This window comes from Cornus florida, unplaced genomic scaffold (genome assembly GCF_030987335.1).
Source record: "Cornus florida cultivar Cherokee Brave unplaced genomic scaffold, ASM3098733v1 CherokeeBrave_3.0.0_Hap2_Chr05, whole genome shotgun sequence".
In the NCBI taxonomy this organism is placed as follows: domain Eukaryota; kingdom Viridiplantae; phylum Streptophyta; class Magnoliopsida; order Cornales; family Cornaceae; genus Cornus; species Cornus florida.
The window spans coordinates 57,968,992-57,986,179 of record NW_026775575.1 but is presented as its reverse complement, the minus strand read 5'-3'; the positions used below and the strand labels follow the sequence as shown (position 1 = coordinate 57,986,179).

Genomic DNA, 17,188 nt, shown 5'->3' with positions numbered 1-17,188 from the left:
GATCTGGAGAAAAAGTCTATGTTAAACACCGACTCATAGTCTACTGCAATATGTGCATATCTAGGCGCGGGCCTATCACGCTCCTGGAGATGGTACTGGTGAATGCTCAGCTCTAGCATGTGGTGGAGATGGTGATAGTGTAAATACAGCCTGAGCTGCAGAGGTAGATGGAATATGAGCATCCTCAGCCTCATGAGCAGGTGACTGAGGTGGAGTAGGCTGTACTAGCTCCTCCTGTGCATGAGAGGGCTCTGCCGGCTCCTCTATCCATGGTCTGATATGTCTCTGAGGCTCGTGTTGCCTCTTGGCAACAGTCTTGCGCTTAGTTATAGCCTAAAAAATAATTTAAAAACTTAAAAGGGGAGTTAGTGCCAGAATTAAGAATTGAAAGCACAAAATAGAAACATGCATTTCAAATAAGATAGACAAATCATACAGATGACATGAATCTATGCAAGTGATAGGATATGAAATATGCTAAACAATGTAAGTATGAAATGCATCTAATGTGGAACATCACAGGCATTAGGCATATATGAGATAGCATGAACATAATGAATGATGAATGAAGTGTGTGTATGAGATCTGTGAGGTTTGATCGATCACAAAAAGGTTTGAGATAGATCTCAAAACTTTGATCGATCTGAGAAATTTGAAAAACTAAGTTCGATCGATCTCTCAAGATCGATCTGAGATAGAAGTTCGATCGATTGAACTGTGCGAAGGTGAAAACTCAAAAGTCATAGATCTGTGACTTTGGAAGCACGGGGACCACATAAACAAGGTCATGGGCCCATCAACACAACAATTAAAAATTACTATCACCCAAACAAGGCCCATACTCCTAAGTCGAATCTAAATACACAAATATATACAAAGCATATACACATATATACATATATAAACTTAGTATTTCGAAGTTCATCAATGGCAGATTTATCATGAAAATGGCATTGATTGAACATGTAAAGCATCTATGTATAAAATCTAAGCTTCAAAACCTAAATAAAGCCTCGGATCTTACCCCAACTGAAGAGAGAAGTGGAGATAAAGAGGGAGTGAGATTCGGGGTGAGCTTGATGTCACTGGAGGTGTCACTGGAGATAAGGAAGATGGAGAGTGCACAGTGGCGACGACGAAAGAGAGAAGGGGGGTTAGAGTTTGAGAGAGTTGGATCGATCTTTGAAATTTATCTCACAACTCTCGGTTTCTATTTTAAAAACATCCTCGACAGAGTTACGATCGATCGAACCTCAACTGAGATCGATCGAACTTTGTCTTTTCTCTTTTCTTTTCTTTTTTTTTTTTTTTTTTAATTGAATAAACAATAATAATTAAAAACTAGATAAACTAAAATATTATTGTATTTTTGAAAACTTTTTGAAAAATAAAATAAAATGAAATGACATGAAAATAAAATAAAATAAAAATGAAAATATTTTTGGATTTTTGAAATTTGAAAAGTCAAAATAAAGAAATGAAGAACTGAGATCAATCAGAACAAGAGTTCGATCGATCAGACAGAGAGTAAGAATATGCAGGTTTATGACTCAGAAAATTGGCTAAGTGTTGGAACTTGAGATCGATCGAACTTGAATATTCGATCGATCGAAGAACTTCAAATCGATCTTGAAATGTTTTCGATCGATGAGTCAGAGAACTGAAATATGCAGGTTGATGCAGGCTCAAAATTTTCTAAGTATTGGAGCAAGAGATCGATCAAACTTTGAAGTTGGATCGATCTAAGGTCTTCTGATCGATCTGAGAATTGGTTCGAACGATGGGACAGAGAGGTGATTTGGATGCAGGTCGAAATTTTTTGTAAGTGTTTGATGCAAGTGGAAGTTCGATCAATCAAACTTTATTTAACTTCGATCGAACTTATACAAAATGCTCAATCACAACACAAAAATTCATGCAATCCTAATCACAGTTCCTATCAATGCATATGAACCAAAAACAAGTATCTAGACTTCGCAAGAAATGAAATTTAAGATTGAAATAAGGGAGGAATAGGGTTTTGACACCCTACGAAATGTTTTTGCTAGTCTTTAACGTCTCTAGCAAGACATTGGGCTCTTTTAGCCCGGATCAAAGATCTTATAATGCATTCCCTCCTTGTTGGGGTGATAGATGCTTTGAACTCCACCCAATAAATAGTTCTTTGAAGAACTTGTTGGATTAAGCTCAAAAGAAACTTTTGATCCTTTGTCTATGCAATCAAAACCTTTGCGCTTCCATGCCCTTTCAAAGCAAGAATTTGAAACAACACTTTGAGAATGCAAGGTTGAAGATGATCCCTTTGAAGTTTTGGTCTTACACAAAAGCTCACTTCCTTGACATTGAAGATCATGACATTTGTCTACAACATTAACCTCTCCTGCATATTTGTCAAATGAATTGGGTGTGGGATTGAAGATATTCAACTTCACCTTTATGTGGCCAAATGAGATCTTCATTATCCCTGTCCTACAATTGATGTTGGCATTAGCGGTTACCAAGAAAGGACAGCCAAGGATAACGGGAATTTGGCTTTTAGGATTGGGGACCGGTTCCATGTCTATGACAACGAAATCAACCGAGAAGAAGAATTTATCAATTTTAATCAAAACATCCTCAATGACACCCCTAGGCTTCTTAATAGATCGGTCAGCAAGTTGCAAAACTACCGACGTCGGTTTTAATTCACATAGGCCCAATTTGACATAAACTGAGTATGGAAGAAGGTTAACACTTGCTCCTAAGTCAAGAAGCGCCTGATTAATGATATGATCACCAATGATGCATGAAGTAGTAGGTGAACCGAGGTCCTTAAACTTTGGCAAAGTGTTATGTTGCAAAATTGAGCTTACTTACTCGGTCAAATCCACTTTCCTTGGTGCTTGGCTCTTATTCTTCCGCTTTTGGGTGCACAAGTCTTTCAAGAATTTGGCATAAGTCAGAATTTGCTTGATTGCATCCAAAAGTGGAAGATTAACTTTTACTTGCCTAAACATTTCCATAATTTCATTAGTTTTTGCCTTTTACTTTTCCTTCGAAATGGACCCTTTTAAGGCATCCGGAAATAGAACTTTTTCAAACACTTTTTCAGAATTTTCTTTTGAACTCTCTTTAACACAAGAAGTTTTCAAATCAATTTGTTTTAAATCATTTTTCAACAAAACTTTTTCAACATCATTCTTCAAAACTTCTTTTTCAAACACATTTTTCAAGACTTTCTCATTCACAAGATCATATATATGCAATGAAGGAGGAATGGGATGTGAAACAGGACGGGTGACAACTTAAGGTTGCACCGGTTCACTCTTTTCATTGGACATTTCAACTTGATTGTCCATAATCCTACCACTCCGTAAGGTAGTCACCGCATTAACATGTTCAATGGTGTGCCCTTCCGATGAGGAATGGGTTTCCACAACACATTGTTGCTTAAGTGAGACATTAATAGGCATTTTTCCCTTCTCTCTTGCATTAAGAGTGCTTGCTATTTGCCCTACTTGGGTTTTTAGCTTCGCAATAGATTGAGAGTGAGAATGGAGCAATTGTGTGTTAGCCTCTAAAGTGCCCAAAGCATTTAAAACTTTTTCTTCAAAGGCGGGACTTTTAGTATTTCCTTGGGAATAAGATTGGTTGGGAAAATGAGAATTAGCAAATTGATTCCCTTATGATTAATAAGGTCTATAACCTTGGGATCCTTGGTTTTGAAGTGGAGGTGGAATGTACTTCCCTTGAAAACCGCCTTGGGAAGGGTTTGAGCCCTTTCCTTAGTTTTTCCAAGAGAAGTTCGGATGATTTCTCCAATTTAGATTATAATGAGTACCATAAGGATTGTTCCCTTGGTTCATAAAAGCTACATTGACTTGTTCATTAGGTTCATTTGGCACTTGTCCGTGAGGACAATGAGAAGTAGAATGAAGAACACTAGAACAAGTCATACATGTTTCTGTTTCATTTGATGCACGATGAGAATGGTTAGGGAAGGAAGATACTTGGTTCGCCGAGTTTTGGTTAATCAAAAATTGATCAAACCTTTGAGATAAAGACTTCATTTCGGCGGCTATTTCATTTGAATGGTCGACTTGATGTAAGCCAACACTCTTCCGACCTTGTGAATTTTTACCATTCTTGGATGATAATATTCTATGCAAAGAATTTTCACTCATGCTCTCATAAAGACGCCACACGTTATCCTCATGCCTATCAATGTATAAGCCACCCATAGAAGCATCAACCATACCCTTATAATTATCCGATAAGCTCTCAAAGAAATATTAAACTAATTGCCATTTGGGCATGTTATGATGTGGACACTTCCTAAGCAACTCATTGAAGCATTCCCATGCCTCATGAAACATTTCTCCATCCCCATGTGTAAATTCTCTAATTGAAGTTCTCATAGCATTGGTTTTTGAAACCGGATAGTACTTCTTCAAGAACTCTTGTTGCATTTCTGCCCAAGAAGTGATTGAAAAAGGCCTAAGATTGTTAAACCAATACTTTGCCTTGTCTTTTAAGGTGAATGGAAAAAGTTTGAGTCTTAAGACCTCTTCCGGCATTTCTGTATATTTTACGGTGGAATATACTTCAAAAAACTCATCCAAATTCTTGTAAGGTTCTTCACTTGGAAGTCTATGATAGTTAGGAAGCATTTGAATGGTTTATGGCTTAATTTCATAATGATGTGCTCTAAATGGAGGCAATTGGATGCATGTAGGTGCATTATACTTATTAAGCACATAATGGTCTCTTAAAGCAAGAGGTGGATTAGCTACTTGAGGTGCAACATGAACACCTTGGTTTTGAATTCCTTGATTGATGATGGAAGGTTATGGAGCATACATTGGCCTTGGCATTCCATATGGAGCTTGGCCTTGTTGTTGTGGTGGTTGGTGAATTGATCGATGGATCGATTGCAATTATAAATCAACCCGTTTTGTAGTAGCATAAATCATTGTAAAATAGGGCTATTGGTCGGGTAAGTCGAACCACTGGGACTGCTAGTTTATGGCAACCTAACTAACTAGAATCATCTTTTAGAATGATAAAGGGGTTTATAGAGGATTTGTTGGATTGCCGCTTAAGATTATGAATTGAAAAATGCATAAAACATTAAACTACAAGGAGGTTAGAAAGCAAAGATCTACATAGAGAGGTCTAGGGAAGTGACTCCAATCCTACCCTTTTACACATGTTAAATAAATGATTGATTTGGGGAATTAATGTACATACATGACCATGAAATATAGCAACACATGGTTACTACAATATCTTCAAGAAATTCATTTAATCACAAGGTAAGAATAACCTATCAAAACTCCATATGCTTGAGCTACCTAGACTATGGTGTAACCTTAGACATGCTTGCTAAGCTAGAGATTATCAAACCCTTAATTAAATGGTGAAAGCACATGGAATCAAGATGCAAGATTAACACATCAAAAGAAAGTCTTAAGCTATGGATTAACAAGTTTCTCGAAAACCATGCCATTAGAACCATTCCACAATCTTGTTTCCATTGTCACTATGAAAACACTAGCCCTACAACCATGAGAATAAATACTCTAAGACAAGAACATTTGATTCAACATGATCATTTAAAATTAAAAACATTCATTACAAATTGTACTATGCTCTAGATTATGGAACTTGGCCATACATACATTTCATTCCCCAAAATAAATCAAAAATTAAACATGCTTACAAGGGAGGGTTTCATCACCTCCCTAGATGAAGGTTTAGTTACCCATTAATGCTAGGAAGAAAGAGAATGAAGAAGAACACTCCATTGCTGCACCTTCACTCCAAGAACACAAAAAACTTCTCCACCTTCTCTCTAGCTTCTTCCAAATATGAGATATGAGATATGTATGACCATACCCCCTTCTTATCCTTCCAAAACCTACTCCCCATACTCCCAATCCCGAGCCTTTTCTTCTGCATGAAGCTAGACCACACAAAAGAATGATAAAGGGACAAAAATGCTGAAAAGCATGAGCAGTTGAACTACCTTCTGCAGGCTGGCAGGCTCCCGCGGAGGCTTGGCTTCGAGGGGATGCTACTGGAGCGAATGGTGGGCACCCGCGGAGGCTTACTGGGGCTTCGGCGGGCGCTTCAGCAAGGCTCCGCAAAAGAGGCCAGAGAGTCGAGGGGTTCGACGGGCACCCGCGAGAGCATGCCCTTGCAACATTATCAAGGCTTCTTGTAAGCCTTCTTCAAGCCGGACCGTGGATGCACTTTGACGATGAACACTCGGTCATAACTTCACGAAACGCCAACAGAAGAGGTCCAGTCCAAAAGATGACTCCCCGACACGGCGCACGTATTTCGACATAATTGATGCCAAGTCCGCTTCTTTGATCAAATTCAGGGAGACCGACTTGAAACAAGATAATAGTGCAAAAATGAATTAAAACTGTACATTCTATTCCATTGATAGACTTAACTAATGCAAGAAAGGGCACTTGAATATGCAATATTCGGTGCTTATCACACCCCCAAACTTACATTTTGCTAGTCCCTAAGCAAAACAAGACAAAGAGCTTAATGCAAATGACGACCAATGAAATGCTAACACATGCTTCCATCATGAGACAAAAATATCAACGAAGCTCAACTATGATTTGGAGCGCAGAAAATTTTGAAGACAGACTACCTTGCATATATGAAGCCTTAACACAAAATGGCAAAACAAGTTCAATTTAAATACATCAATCATCAAGGTCAATAAAAAACACTTCAATTGTCATCTCTTGAATAACATGAACTCTAGCTTCAGTGAAAGTGAGCCGGCTTCCTAATATGTAGCTTCTACCCTCTTTTTCTAATCTCAAGAATACATTTTCACATCCTTAAATCTCCTTCTAAATGAGGTCTCCAAGGCATAACTTTATTAATTGAACAACTTTTGTTGCTTATTGACAAATTTATTGATTAACACAAAAGATCACCTACAATGGTCGTGCAATGTCAAGAATTCATTAAGCTTTCTAACCAACCCATGTAGCAAGTGTTAGGCCAACAACTCCCAAGCCAGATGGCTTTAGGGCGCTAAGTGTAAAGACACTCCTAGGGCTTAATAACTCGAATTGGAAAGGCTACAAATTTCGACGAACCATCTTTATTTATTTTTGAACAACCATGCAATGTTTAAGTTCTTTTAGCTTTCTAACCAACCCATGTAGCAAGTGTTAGGCCAACAACTCCCAAGCCAGATGGTTTTAGGGTGCTAAATGTAGAAACATTCCTAGGGCTTAATAACTTGAGTTGGAAAGGCTACGAACTTCGACTGGTCATTGTTTGAAATTTTTTTTTTTTTTTATTATTATTATTTTTATATGCCAAAGATATCCATTCATTAGGGTCATTAATTCAGATCACTGAGTCTCGATCAGGGTCAATTTGGGTTGCATACCTCACAATTTGGTTTCCAGTGTGCAAATGTGCAATGTGAAGCATAACAGAGTATGAAATCCGGTGAAAATTTAATTGAAGTTTTTATACAAACCAACTATGAATCAACATGTTTAATTCAAAAAAAAAATTTTCTTTATTTTCAAAAAAAATGTCTTGGCTTCAATACATAAAGTATTAAGCACATGCTTTATCCTTCAAAAAGTTCCCTTTAAACAAAATGATTCTATTAACTTAAGAGCGTAAAAAATGGGCAAAAATCTCAAATGAGCAAAGAATATCAAAATTGAAAAAACATGCTCATACACCAAAAATGTAATAGCATGCACATGCACCCCCAAACTTGAATGTCACATTATCCCCAATGTGAGAAGACGAAGGACAAGCAAAGATAATGAACAAAAGGGGAAAGGAACAATAGTACCAAGTTGATAGGATTGGAGCGGCGGTGCAAATATAGGCCAGCTCACAAATTCCTAGAGCATTCCCCCAAACTTGGTTTCAAAAACCTGTCAAAAGATATCTATACAAGGCAAGAATCATACGAATCTAAATTCGATGAAAATAATTGCAATTTATTTGACTAAAAATGATAAGCCATGCAAAATAGCAAAAGTGATGCAGTTATAAGTGCCAAAGAAAAACTGAAAAGCAAATGCCAAACGCGGCCCAAAATAAGTCTAAAAAGTACTACTGAAATGGGAAATAAGAAGAATGAAATCACTCCACCATTGTAGTAGAGGAGGAGGCACTAGGTGGGCCAGGTGCACGGTCAATCAAGGACTGGAGCATAGCCTGCAAAATCTCTTGATTCTCCTGAGTTTTCTGGACAGCACCCTCTATGGCATCAAAGCGCAAGGGAAAAGCATCAAGATGAGCATCCAAGGCGAGATAGTCGGCACGAGTCATGACATCCGGCAACAGGACAAAAGGGGCAGCTGGAGTAGCGGAGGCATTAGGAGAAGGAGGGGCAGGAGCCATAGGTGGGGCCGGAGCACCCCAATCCAACTCGTCACCAATGCGGGCCTAACGGGACGTCTAAAGTTGAGCTGTGCTAGACTTCCAGACCCCAAGGTTGAAGTTCAACACATCTTTCTCTTTCTTTCACCACGGAGAGCTCGGAACCCCATATTTTTGAGCAGCCTTGTAATAAGGTATAGAAATGGGAATGCCCAGGTTGTGGTGGTGCGCGACCGAACCAAGATTAATTCCTTGTAGATTTTTAGCAATTGGTCCCAAACAAGTTATGGGACACAAAACCAACACTCCTTTTCAGAATAGTATAAGGTTTTCAGAAATTCCCCCTTTCGCTCGGAATGGCCTGGAACGGGTAGGACATTCTTGGGTAGGACCGAATCGAGAAACCATAGCCGGCATGGTAAGAAAGATTTATTGGTGCTTGTGGTTCTGTTTCCGGTGAATTGACCATGACAAATTTCTCCCACAATGTCCGCTAAGGTAGGCTGATCGGGACCTTCAACATAAAGAGGGACGCTCGCCTTATTCACAGGTGAAACCAAGGGGCAATCCATAGCCATAGCAAAGTCATCGAGGTTGAATTCATAATCATAGCCATCAATGGTGGTTTTGATTTTGTCCAGTTCCTCGCATGAGTGGACCATGTTGGCATAGAACGGACGAACCACATGCGGGAAGTAAGAATGAGCGCGCGGTTTGAAAAGAGAGGCAAGGCCACGAGCCCTCAATTCGTGGATGGACCATACGGTCTCCACATTGCTCTCAAAAGTAGGTGTAATGTCGAAATAAGCTTGGGATTCAATTCGCCATTCAGCCCAATTTGGGGTTGGAGGAGCATTAGAAGGACCCTCGGATGACCTAGTACGCTTGGAAATAACCCTAGGAGCCATTAGAATGAAGAAAATTGGTTCAGGACTTTTGTCAAACACCTTGTATGCAGCAGAAATTAGAAGAGAGCAAAATGAGGTTAGCAAGGTGAAAATTCCAAAAATTTGCATCTAGAATCAACCATGCACAACCCCAACAAATTCTATAACCTTCACCACATCAATCCCATCCTCCATTGATCATAAAACCAAAGAAACAAAACAAGAAGAGAGACATACCCAATGTGGAATAACAAAGTAGCTTATGCTTGATGATGGTGCAAGATAATGAGGAAAATTAGAAGATGGTAGGTTAGGTAAATGAGGGAGGAGGTTAGAGAAAGATTGGAGGATGGTTTGAGTGTTTGAGAGGGATGGGGGCGAGAGAAGAGAGGGAGAAAGGTTAAAGAGAGAATAAAAGAGGGGAAAATGGGCTTGAAACCCCATTTAAAACCCTATCTGCGAAGGCGGCGGGCGCCCGCAGGGGCTTGGCGGGGGCTCGCGGGAGCGCGGCTTGTGCCCGCGGGGCCTAATTTGAGTACTGCCTCATTTGGCGGGCGCCAGCGAGACCTTTCTGCAGCTGCATTGTGTAGCTTAAAATGGCCTTGCAAGGCCGGGCCGGGGCCAAAAGCAACTGAATTTGAAAGTTAAACTCCGATAGACCCTAAACACATTATAGAACCTTTAGAACGAGAATCGGAGCTCATTGAGCAAAAGCAATATGTTTAAGGTCTGAACTTCTCGTGATTTTTGGATTTGTCGAGAGAATTATCGGAATGACCTTGAAAAATTCAAAAAATGGCACCGAAATCCTAAAATGACTAAGAAAACCGCACGTGACTTTTGGAATGCGACTCGACGCAATTCTGCAAGAGGTCACATTTTGGCTATACTTAGCGAATTTTTATAAAATTCTTAGCCAAGGCAACTTGAAGGAGGGAAGGTTAGAAATTGGAAGAATTGCTTCCCATGAATGCTAAATTTATTATCGATAGCTAGATAAACCAGGCATTACATGGCGCACTAATCCTCGTAGATTGGGTTCGTCAATAGGACTTTCTCAACTTTTCGAATAGGGATTATGCTATCAATGTAAGGCTTAAGCCGTTGGCCATTAACTTTGAAAAGAGATCCATTGGTAAGATCTTGGAGTTTGACTGCACCATGAGGAAAGACGGCTGTGATGACATATGGACCATCCCACCGTGAACGAAGTTTACTGGGAAAGAGTCTCAATCTAGAATTGAAAAGCCAAACTTTTTGTCCAGGGGCAAAAGACTTTTTGACAATGTGCTTGTCATGAAAAGCTTTAGTCTTTGCCTTATAGATTTTGGTTCTTTCATACGCATCGTTTCGAAGTTCCTCAAGTTCATTGAGTTGCAATTTACGAGTAGAGCCGGCTTGTTTGAGATCAAAGTTGAGCCTTTTATGGCCCAATAAGCACGGTGCTCTAGTTCAACTGGGAGATGACAAGCTTTTCCAAAGACAAGCCAATATGGCGACATGCCAATGGGTGTCTTGTACGCCGTTCGGTAAGCCCAAAGCGCATTGTTTAGTCTTAATGACCAATCTTTGCGGTCCGGTCGAACCTTTTTTCCCAAGATGTGCTTAATCTTCTAATTGGATACTTCCACTTGACCACTCATTTGAGGATGGTAAGGTATGGCAACCTTGTGAAGGACGGAGTACTTGGAGAGGACGGATTTAAGATAACGGTTTCGGAAATGAGTTCAACCGTCACTAATAATGGCCTGGGGTGTACCAAAATGACTAAAAATGTTGGACTGAATGAAGTTGATCACTACTTTATGATCACTGGTTTTGGTAGCTTCGGCCTCCACCCAATTGGAAACATAATCCACCGCTACAAGAATGTACTCGTAGCCATAAGAAGATGAAAATGGTCCCATGAAGTCGATTCCCTATAAATCAAAAATTTCTATGATTAAGATGGGAGTGAGGGGCATCATGTCTCTCCGAGACATAGATCCGAGCTGTTGACATTGTTCACAAGATTTACAGAAATTGTATGCATCCTGAAACAAGATAGCCAATAAAATCTGCTTTGAAGGACTTTGTCGGCGGACTTTTTGGCACTAAAGTGTCCCCCACAAACAAGAGTGTGACAGAAATTTAGGACACTTGTGGTTTCATTATCGGGATTGCATTTCCAGATGATTTGATCTGGGCAATATTTGAACAACTCCCGATCTTCCCAAAAGAAATGCTTAACTTGGAAGAAGAACTGATCTTTCTCTTGTTTGGACCAATTGGATGGAATTTTGCCTATCGCTAGATATTTGACAATATCCGCATACCAAGGGAGAGTAGAATGGAAAATCTGAAAAAGTTGTTCATCCGGAAAGGAATCACGGACTGCAGCAAATTCAGAAGATTTTTCAATGAGTAAACGAGAAAGATGGTCTGCGACAACATTGTCGGTACCTTTTTTATCCCGGATTTCAATGTCAAACTCTTGAAGTAAGAGTATCCATCGAATTAGAGGGGGTTTGGTCTCTTTTTTAGCGAGAAAATGCCAAAGAGCGGCGTGATCCGAGAAGACAATATCCTTGGATCCGAGAAGATAAGAGCGGAATTTATCCAAGGCATACACCGCAGCTAGCAATTCTTTCTCAGTGGTGGTGTAATTCAACTGAGCATCGGAGAGAGTCTTGCTAGCATAATAGATGACATATGGAAGTTTTTCCACACGTTGGCCCAAAACCGCGCCGAATGCATAAGTGGATACATCACATATGATCTCAAATGGAAGAGACCAATTAGGCGGTTTCATGATTGGGGCGGATGAGAGAAGAGTGCGTAGTTTCACGAAAGCTTCCATACAAGCTTCATCAAAATGGAAAGAAACGTCCTTGGCAAAAAGATTACACAAGGGCCGAGAGATTTTGCTAAAATCTTTGATGAAGCGCCGAGAGAAACCGGCATGTCCAAGGAAGGAACGGATTTGGCGGACCGAATTTGGAGGAGGGAGATTAGAGATTAACTCTACTTTGGCTTTGTCAACCTCAATTCCCCTTTTTGAAACGACATGTCCTAAAACAATGCCTTCTTGGACCATAAAATGACTTTTCTCCCAACTTAGAATGAGATTTGTTTCCTTGCACCTTTGAAGCACAAGAGATAGATTTTAGAGACACGAGTCAAAGGAGGATCCAAAGATGGAGAAGTCATCCATGAATACCTCTAGGAATTTTTCAACCATATCTGAAAATATGGACTTCATGCATTTTGGAACGTAGCTGGTGCATTGCATAGCCCAAAAGGCATGCGTCAATAAGCAAAGGTTCCGAAGGGGCATGTGAATGTGGTCTTCTTTTGATCTTGCGGATCAATTACCACTTGGTTATAGCTAGAATAACCATCAAGGAAACAATAAAAGATTTGGCTGGCTAACCTTTCTAGGATTTGATCAATGAATGGGAGTGGAAAATGATCCTTCCTAGTGGTAGAATTAAGTTTCCGGTAGTCAATGCACACACGCCAACCGGTGGTGGTACGTTGTGGCACGAGCTCTCCTACGGAATTTTCAACGACGGTGATGTCGGATTTCTTAGGAACAACTTGAGTGGGACTCACCCATTTGCTATCGGAGATACGGTAGATGATTCCTATATCTAATAGCTTGATCACTTCCTTCATGTTGGGATTCAACCAGCGCTGCACCTCTCTAGAAGGTTTAGCGTCCTCCTCCATATGGATGTGATGCATGCAAATAGAAGGGTCGATTCTTTTCAAATCAGCCACTGCCCAGCCAATAGCTTCTTTATGCTCTTGTAACACCGCTAAAAGGCTAGTTTCTTGATCCTTTAAAAGGTCAGAAGCAATGATGACCGAAAAAGTTTGATTAGCACCAAGAAACACATACTTGAGGTGAGCCGGGAGCGACTTTAGCTCAAGTTGTGGAGGGGACTCCAAAGAAGGGACCAAAGGAATAGAAGAGAGTTGAGGAAGCGGTTCTTTTGGAATTTTCCATGGAGGAGTATCCATGACAGCATTAATGTCAAGCAAGGAATTGACTTCTTGGATTGATTGGTCAATATCAAAGTTTGAGAAGTCGAAATAAGACATGCAAGTTTCCAAAGGATCTTTGCTTAGAATGAAGGGGAGAGATTCTTCGACCACTTCATCTACCACATCAATAAGGAAGCAATCATCCTCATCGGAAGGATGTTGAGTTGCATGGAAGATGTGGAGTTTGACTTGCATATTTCCAAAGGCGATATCCATCACCCTGGTTTGGCAATTAATTGAAGCGTTAGCCATAGCTAAAAATGGCCTACCGAGGATCACAGGAATATGCTTCTTTGGGTCATGGACCGGTTCCGTATCAAGAACCACAAAGTCTACCGGAAAGTAGAATTTGTCCACTTTGATAATGACATCCTCAAGAATGCCTCATAGATGCTTGCCCGATCTATCGGTAAGCTGCAAGACCACGGAGGTTAGCTTTAGATCTCCCAACCCAAGCTGTAAGTAAACTGAATATGGAATCAAATTTACACTAGCTCCTAGGTCAAGGAGGGCCCTTTCTATCTTGTTGTCGCTAATGACACACGAGATAGTTGTGCTGAATGATTGCACTCACATTTTCAGTTAATCTCACTGTCTTTGGAAAATGATTTTTGAAGTGCGCTTTTGAGTGCACAAATCCTTGAGAAATTTTGCATAGGGAGGGATTTGCTTTATAGCATCCAAGGGAGGCAAGTTGATTTTTACTTGCTTGAAAATTTCCCACATGTCTTGAATTTTGCAATTCTTATTCCCAATATGTGTCGACTCTTAGAGACGTTGAGGAAACGGAGCTTTAGGCTCATAAGAAGTTTCCACACTTGGGGTGATAAGCTTGGGATTTTCATGAGTACGATTTGAATTAGAAGAGCTGGGACTTGGATTTGGATTTGTCGATGGAGAATTTTTCTCATCCTTGTTTCCATTAACCTTGTTGTCAACAACACGACCACTCTTAAGGGTGGTGATTGCTTGGATTTGTTCATGAATTGGCCCACTCAAAGGAGGGGATTCATCAATCACATGCATCCCTCTAGGATTTTCAAATGGTCGCGCGGGAAGCTTACCCTTGTCTTTTTGGAGCAATAGATTCATGGAGTTAGCTATTTGGCCCACTTGATTCTCAAGCTTAGCTATGGACTGAGTATGAGAATGAACCATTTGGAGAGTGTGTTGCAAAGATGTCAAGAGTTGCTTGTTGGAGTCCATCATTTGCTTATTCAATGATTCCATCATTTGCTTGTTTGCAGCCACGATCTTATCAGTTGGAGACATTTGGATTATATGGAGGACGATAGCCTGAGGAGGCCTAGAATTGCCTATTTTGAAATTGAGAAGAAGGCTGATTATGTTGCCCTTGATTTTGAAATTTTGAATTTTGTGGGGCTTGTTGCCTCCACGAGAAATTCGGATGATCTCTCCATCCGGGGTTGTAAGTATTGGAATATGGATTATTTCCAGGCTTTGAGAACATTGCACTCGCTTGCTCTTGATTGGAATTAGGAAATTGTTCCGGTGTGGGACAATCTTCTGAAAGATGGAATGGACTAGTACATGACGCACAAATCGCACTTGCCGAATTTTGAGACAAAGAGGGGAAGAGATGTGGTGCCATCAATTGATAGAATTTATGAGCTATGGCATCCACTTGGGAAGATTCCTCCCTCAGTGTTTTTGGTTGACAAGGGTTGGTGTTCTTTGTATTGGTGGAGGTTAGACCACTACGAGAATTATGCTGCAAGGAGTTTTCACTCAAATTTTCAAGTAAGGTCCATGCCTCATCCACACTTTTAGACATGAACATCCCTCTACAAGATGAGTCAACCATGAACCTATGTGGGTTGGTTAACCCAGCATAAAAAGCTTGCACCAATTGCCATTTTGGAATTAGGTGGAGCGGACATTTCCTTAAGAGGTCTTGAAATCGCTCCCACGTCTCATGGAATTGTTCCCCCTCGCTTTGTGAAAAGCTAAGAATGGAATGCCTCATTAAATTGGTTTTACTCACTAGATAATATTTCTTTAGGAATTCTTGCTGCAGTTGAGCTCATGTGGTGATAGAATTGGCAGCAAGGGAGTTCAACCAATATTTTGCCCATTTTTTTAATGAGAATGGGAAGAGATGCAATTGGAGAGCATTATCAGGAAAGCCCGTTAACTTAATGGTAGAGCATATTTCAAGGAATTCATCAAGGTGCTTATAAGGGTCCTCATTTTCAAAGCCATGAAAAGATGGAAGCATTTGGATGGTGCTAGATTTGATTTCATATTGAGCGGCCTCAATATTTGGCATCACTATGCAAGAGGGAGAAACATAAGTGGTAGGGATGAAATGGTCCCTAAGAGTCATGGGAACCACATTTGGAATTTCGGCCCTATCATTATTTATTCCCTCGTTTTCGACATTTCCTACATTTTCATCTATGGTGTTAAATTCAGTTTCAAGCTCTCTTATGCTAGAAGATTCCCTAAGGGTTCGTCTAAGAGTTCTTTCAAGAGAATTTATATCAACTAGAGATTCTAGATTTGATAGAGAGAGTGATCTACGACAAAACATCAACAACACACCCCACAATCAACACAACAAATCATCACCTTTAACTCCACATACGATGTTCCCGTTCTCCTCAATTATCAAGACAGAAATTAAATGGCCACAACAAGGACCGATACTTTGCAATTAAAAATAAACAAGAAAATAGCCTCAACAAGGGCTTCACCACTTAACTATTACCAAATTAGACATACACAATATTAACAATTTCGAAACTAAAAGGCCAAGAGACTTACCTGGAGTCCTCTAGACTTACAAATTTGCTAGCATTCCCTCGGCAAGCATCAAATCCCTAGAATCTAACAAACAACTTTCAACAGCAAGATGGTCAAAACCGCAAAAGAAATATTAACAAATCACAATATTGTCAATCAAACCAAAATTAACCCTAGAACTTCGGATGCTAAACCATGTGCAAGTCCCCGGCAATGGCGCCAAAAATTGATCGACGGATCGATTGTAATTATAAATCAACCCGTTTTGCAATAGCACAAATCATTGTAAAATAGGGCAATTGGTCGGGTAAGTCGAACCACTGGGACTGCTAGTTTATGGCAACCTAACTAACTAGAATCATCTTTTAGAATGATAAAGGGGTTTATAGTGGATTTGTTGAATTTTCACTTAAGATTATGAATTGAAAAATGTATAAAACATTAAATTACAAAGAGGTTAGAAAGCAAAGATCTAGATAGAGAGGTCTAGGGAAGTGACTCCACTCCTACCCTTTACACAAGCTAAATAAATGATTGATTTAGGGAATTAATGTACATACATGACCATGAAATATAGCAACACATGGTTACTATAATATCTTCAAGAAATTCATTTAATCACAAGGTAAGAATAACCTATCAAAACTCCACATGCATGAGCTACCTAGACTATGGTGTAACCATAAACATGCTTACTAAGCTAGAGATTATCAAACCCTTAATTAAATGATGAAAGCACATGGAATCAAGATGCAAGATTAACCCATCAAAAGAAAGTCTTAAGCTATGGATTAACAAGTTTCTCGAAAACTATGCCATTAGAACCATTCCACAGTCTTGTTTCCATTGTCACTATGAAAACACTAGCCCTACAACCATGAGAATAAATACTCTAAGACAAGAACATTTGATTCAACATAATCATTTAAAATTAAAAACATTCATTACAAATTCTACTATACTCTAGATTATGGAACTTGGCCATACATATATTTCATTCCCCAAAATAAATCAAAAATTAAACATGCTTACAAGGGAGGGTTTCATCACCTCCCTAGATGAAGGTTTAGTTACCCATTAATGCTAGGAAGAAAGAGAATGAAGAAGAACACTCCATTGCTGCACCTTCACTCCAA

At 39.7% G+C, this 17,188-nt stretch overlaps 1 pseudogene; it reads left to right on the top strand.

Moving 5' to 3' along the window:
- Positions 1 to 4,293: 4,293 nt before the first annotated feature.
- Positions 4,294 to 4,392, top strand: LOC132310887 (small nucleolar RNA R71; annotated as a pseudogene).
- The last annotated feature ends 12,796 nt before the right edge of the window (positions 4,393 to 17,188 follow it).